Source organism: Suricata suricatta, chromosome 9, assembly GCF_006229205.1.
Source record: "Suricata suricatta isolate VVHF042 chromosome 9, meerkat_22Aug2017_6uvM2_HiC, whole genome shotgun sequence".
NCBI lineage: Eukaryota > Metazoa > Chordata > Mammalia > Carnivora > Herpestidae > Suricata > Suricata suricatta.
Window position 1 is genome coordinate 5,146,244 of NC_043708.1, and position 5,972 is coordinate 5,152,215.

Genomic DNA, 5,972 nt, shown 5'->3' on the forward strand with positions numbered 1-5,972 from the left:
CTTCATGGCAGGAGACTGAGGGTTAAGTGGGAGGTGACATGTTTCTTGGTGCCTTGAGAAGGCCACCCTGTTTGCCACATTGGAAGAGGGTGACCTGGGGGGATCAAGGTGGGAACAGGAGGAACAGTGGCAGACAGGGGACTGAGGAGTGGAGGAGGCTCAGGCAAGAGACACCTGTATCCTCCCCTTTCATGCCTCTCCCTTCCCTTTCCTCATGGGATTGGCAGGGTCTACTTCCTGTCCCTGCTGGAAGTTTTGGGTTTAGTTCCATAAAAGCGAAGGAGTTGGTTGTGATGAAGATGAAGAAGGAGACATACTCAAGGTTAGTGCCAGGGCACCCCACTCACTGCCCATGTCCTTCTTTATGTTTCCTGGGAGGCCCTGAACCCCAACCACTGAGAACTTTCCAGTGGTCAGCAGATGCCCTATCGGAGGCCATACTGAGGACATGTCACAGAGGACAATGGAGGTGCCCCGTCACTGCTGCACCAACTGCCTTGCACCTGTACCTCGATGGCTCACATGGGCTCCTCGCAGCCGGCTGGACCCCATCCCTTCATGGTCATGTGCAGAGCCCAACCCCACCAACATGGGGCGGCACACCATCCCCTGCAAAGATAAAGGGCCACGGGACATGGCTGAAGTAGAGACGTGTCAGGCCACCGGGGCGAGAAATGACGACTCAGGAGAGCAGGCTGGAGTTCATAACTCCACAGTGATGCTCCTCTAGGGACGAGCTGAGCTCTAAGTGATAAGAATATTCCAAAGCTGTCTTTTAAGTGACTATTTTTAATAACAACTTGGGACCTCTCAAGAGCTGTCTCCATGGTGCACCTGTGCCTGGTAGTGCTGTGGTTGAGAGCCATTTGTTAGATGTGTGGGTGACATTTGTGAGCAGGGTTGTGGGGGTGGGGGGAGGAGAGACCCAAATCAGAGCTGTCCCCGAAGTTTGCGGTGGCCCAGAATGAACTCCCTTATACCCCACTTCTCAACTTCCCAAGTGGTGAAATTGGGTCAAAATAGTACAGCTGGAGAGACAGTGAATGGCCCCTTTATCTTGGGAAGGGGTGGTTTACAGCCCCTTTGCTTGTGTATGAACCTCAGGCTTTTGCTTTCTTTCAGTGCTGGGTTTACATGGGTCTCTGTATGTGCCCATGAGATGATGATGGTGGTAACAATGATGACGATGATGATGGTGATGATGATGACGACGATAATGACGATGACGATGATGATGACAATGATGATGATGATGACGATGAAGATGATGACAATGACAATGACAATGATGATGATGATGATGATGATGGTGTGTGTAAAGGTGAAGGGCACCTCCTTATTTCCCAAAGGCCTTGAAAACTGCACTTGGTGAACTGGCTCAGCCAGGCTTTGGGCCCAGGGAGGGAGCATCAGGCCAAGTGTCTGCAAGGCCACGGCTCTTTCTGGGAGCCGGATACTAGAAAGGGTTAAGGGGCTTGACAGGCTGCTGCCCACGGGGTTGGTGCCCCTTGGTGCCGAGGGAAAGATCGATAGGTCTTTAAAGTGATTTATAAAAATGGATGATAGGGAAGCAGTGTCCTGTCCTCAAGTCCGGTGAGTCAAATCAGCATCCTCTCCTCGGTATCGATCGTCCTGCTCCGTCTAAACACACATTAGCAGGGGCCGACCATAAAAACGAATCCTCCTCTTTCATCAAATGGAAGGTCATCTTCCTAGTCCCCCGAGGGGAGTGATGTCATGAAACGTCTTATTCGGAGGGAGAGATTTTTATTATATCTGATGAGGCCGTTTGCACAAAAGCTAATTAGGGTGGCCAACGGGAGAGCGGAGCTTGGTGAGTGTGTGAGGAGGGCTTTGGTGTACCAGGCACACTGGAGAGGACCCTCTGGGTCATGCAACTTGATGTGGAAAGCCTTCATTCAGAAGTTTTACCTACCGCTGACCCCACAGACCGATTTCTGGATTTTTAAGGAACAGGGAGCTAGGGCCGTAAAGATGTTGGCAAAAACTCAGTACTGGCAATGATGCTATCGTCTGTCCCTGTGTGCTCCCTCCTGGCACTCCTCGTATGCCCTGACACTGGCAGGAGCTGGGCTCTACCTGGTGGGGCGGGGCTGGTGTGAGCATCCCAGGATATGTGAGTTTCTTCCTGCTGTGTCACAGATGACAACTTTTGCCCTGTTTGTGCAGTTCCTTTACTACTATTTATTTAATGTTTCCATGCAAATCAATTCACTTTTTTTTACATAAACTTGTTTAAAATTGAAACATCAGAATATTATTATAAAATTAGGATTATGTGCTATAAGTCAAAGGCAGTAATCAAAACAAGTATGGACCTGCATATGACATGATAGTATATGCAGAAAATCCCTGGAGCTCCTGGGTGGCTCAGTCAGTTAAGCGTCTGACTTCAGCTCAGGTCAGGTCATGGTCTCAAGGTTTGTGAGTTCGAGCCCCTCATCGGGCTCTGTGCTGACAGCTCGGAGCCTAGAGCTGCTTCGGATTCTGTGTCTCCCTCTCTCCCTGTCCCTTCCCTGGCTCTCTCTCTCTCTCTCTCTCTCTCTCTCTCTCAAAAATAAATAAACATTAAAAAAAGAAAATCCCAAGGAATTTACAAAAAATACTCCTAGAAGTAATAAATGAACTCAGCAAAGTTGTAGGATACAAGATAAACATACCAAAAAACCACTTTTATTTCTATATACTAGCAATGAACACATGGAAATCAAAATAAAAAATACAATACCTTTTATAAACACTCAGAAAAAAACCCACTTGGATGTAAATCTAAGAAAACTCAGCTAGGTTGCTGAAAAGTACATAATCCTGGCAGAAGGAATCAGAGAAGGTCCACTTGAATGGAGTGATGTGCTGTGTTCATGTTGGGAGACTCAAGACGGTAAAGATATAAGATCTCCCCAAATTCCTATCAGAATTCCAGCACAGTTTTTATGGATTGAGGCAAGATTATTCTAAAATTTTGTTTTATGTTTTTTATTTATTTTTGAGAGACAGAGGGAGACAGTGCAAGCAGAGGAGGGTCAGAGAGAGAGGGAGACCCAGAATCAGAAGCAGGCTCCAGGCTCTGAGCTAGCTGTCAGCACAGAGCCCGACGCGGGGCTCAAACCCACGAATTGTGAGATCATGACCTGAGCTGAAGCTGGATGCTTGACCGACTGAGCCCCCCTGGTGCCCTAAGGCAAGATTATTCTAAAATTTATATGGAAAAGAACTAACTAGAATAGCTATAGTAAGTTTGAAAAATAGGAATAAAGTGGGATAAGTCATTTAACCTGACTTTTAGACTTCTTATGTAGCTGCAGTAATCGGAAGCAATGTAGACCAATAAACGTGACGATGAGTGTGCACACACCACCTGCAAACTCATTGCATGTCACTGCCTCGTCTGGGCGTTGTACACGTGCTGCAGAAGGATGGGCACTCTCCCTGCCCTCAAGGGGCCCCGGTCTTGTGGGGAGACCAGCTGAATGCAGAAAGCGTGTGTGTGTGTGTGTGTGTGTGTGTGTGTGTGTGTGTGTGTGTGTGTGACAATGTAGGAGAAAGGGTGAGAGGAGGCAGAGGGTCACACAGTGTCCTGTGCTCTGTTCAAAGCCCCAGATGTCTTCCTTCTCCTTCTTTTCCTTCCCCCCCTCCCCCCACCTTGTGTTTCTTTTCTTCTCGCTTTTGATCAGCTGTCTCTGGGGACACTGAATTTAGGAGGAAGTGCTGTGTGGTGCAAAAGCCTTAATAATTTTCTAATTGTCAGCAGTGCCTCCCTTTTAAGAATGCAGTTTAACCTGCACGGGGAGTGGATGGCACGTTTGTGTCCCCCAAATCCATATGGTGAGGCTCTAATCCCGAATCCCAGGAAGCAGGGTCTTCGGGAGGTGAATGAGATTAGTGTCCTCATAAAAGCGACCCCGGCATGCCTCCTCATGTTTCTGCCATGTGAGGGCACAGCAGAACGCCGCTGTCTGTGAACCAGGAAGCAGGTTCCCACCAGACAATCTGCTGGCACCTTGACCTTGGACCTCCAGCCTCCAGACCCATGAGGAATAAATGTTTGTTATTGAAATCCCTTAGTCTGTGGTGTTTTGCTCTCGCAGCCCAAATGGACTGTACAGCAGTTCAATATTTGAACTAAAAGTACAGCTGCTTGGATGGACTCCTACCCACCTCCACACACTGCAGGCTGGAGTCTCCGGAAGCAGATGCTGAACTGCAAGGTGATGGGCAGGGCATTGATGCAGGATAAACCCCTGGGGTGGGGGCAGGGGAGGCAGCAGGGGGTGTAGAGGCGGAAGTGTACCTGCATCTCAGGCCACCCCATGGGAAGCGTGGATAGCCCATGTTGGTGGCATGACCTAGATTTCAGCCCCCTGTTTGTCAATCCCTGGCTGGGCTGCTCAAGGGAGTGTGTGCCCGTGGGTGAGGCTCCGAGGGGGGTGCCAGCTGGAGGCTGTTGGCTGGAGCAGCGGCCTTTCCCTTTGCTTAAGGGAATCCGGGTGAGAGATGGTGCAACTCTGGGGAAGGAGAAATGGCGATTTAAAAACATTTTTTAATGTTTATTTATTTTTGAGAGACAGAGCAGAAGGGGGGAGGGACAGAGAAAGAGGGAGACACAATGTGAAGCAGGCTCAGGTTCTGAACTGTCACCACAGAGCATGAGGTGGGGCTCAAACCCATGAACCGCGAGATCATGACCTGAGCTGTAGTCGGATGCTTCACCCACGGAGCCCCTGGGTGCCCCTGGATGGGGTCTTAAGACCTATTTTAGAGGTAGCCTGGGCAGGACTTGGGTGTGACAGGGATGTGTGATGTGAGGGAGAGGCAGGGACCAAGGGAGACTTCTTGGGTATCCGCTGTGAGAATCTACCGTGGAAGTTGGTGACATTTTTTGAGGTTGGTTCCAAATAATGGGACTGAAAGATGATGTTTGGGAAATAAAGTCTGCAGCCTGGCTGGTGGCTGATTGGTCATTCTGTTTCCCATCTGTCTGGTTATCCAGTTAGAATGGACCAGTGCTTCTGTGTGCGTGCTGTTTGGCCTTCCATGAGTAGGTGCCTCTAAGTAGGGATGGGGCGGGAACGGGTGTCCCAAGCAGAGAGAACAGCGTGTGCAGACACCTGTAACAGCCCGGCAGGATGGCGCAGCTGGGCGTGTATGACCAACTGGTAGGAATGAGGGTCCAGGAGAGCCAGGAAGGCCAGGCTTGCTGTCTGCTTGCTGTTAAATAGCCCTTTGAAGCATGGAGAGAAAACACGCATCTCTCACAAGATGGTAAATCAGAACGTGCTCCCCGAATGGCTCAGGGGAGGCGGACGCTCACCCGTTCTGGGAGGGTGTGGCCAATGGCCAGGTCAGAGGCACCATCCCAGCCCAGCATGGGACATTCCCCCACGGAGGCTCCCTGCATCTTCACAGAGCACTCGACGGGGAGAGGCCGATGTGAACGTGTTAATCCAGCCCTGTCTGGTTCTTTTCCACCAAAGCTTCAATATGCATCTGATCTCAGGATATTGGATTTTTCTTTGAGGAAAGAAATAAATGACTTATCTGGGGAATAAGCCCAGAGTTCCCTCCATGCATCACACATTCTCTATATTGGGCTAAAATAAGGTTTGCTGATTCTCATGTAAATCTCTAAAGCCTGGGTGTCATAATATGAGTATTTTATGTGCCAGGTGAGTAGGTTACATCCTCAGGAAAAAAAGAAAGAAGGCAAGGAAGAAAGATTAGTGATTGTATCCGAAGAGAAGGAGAACAGATTCAAATTCTTTAAGTGCCTCCAGCTTCTTGATGCAGAGGACAAGAAATACGATTCCCTCTGAAAAGCAGTCATTTTGGTGTGTACTGGAATTGATCTTGAAGTCTGGCATATTCGCCCTTTTTGTAGTTCTGGCGGTGTGTTTCTTTTCTACCTCCTCTAAGCCTGACAAAGTGATGCCTCACAAAATCCTAGCGGTTTT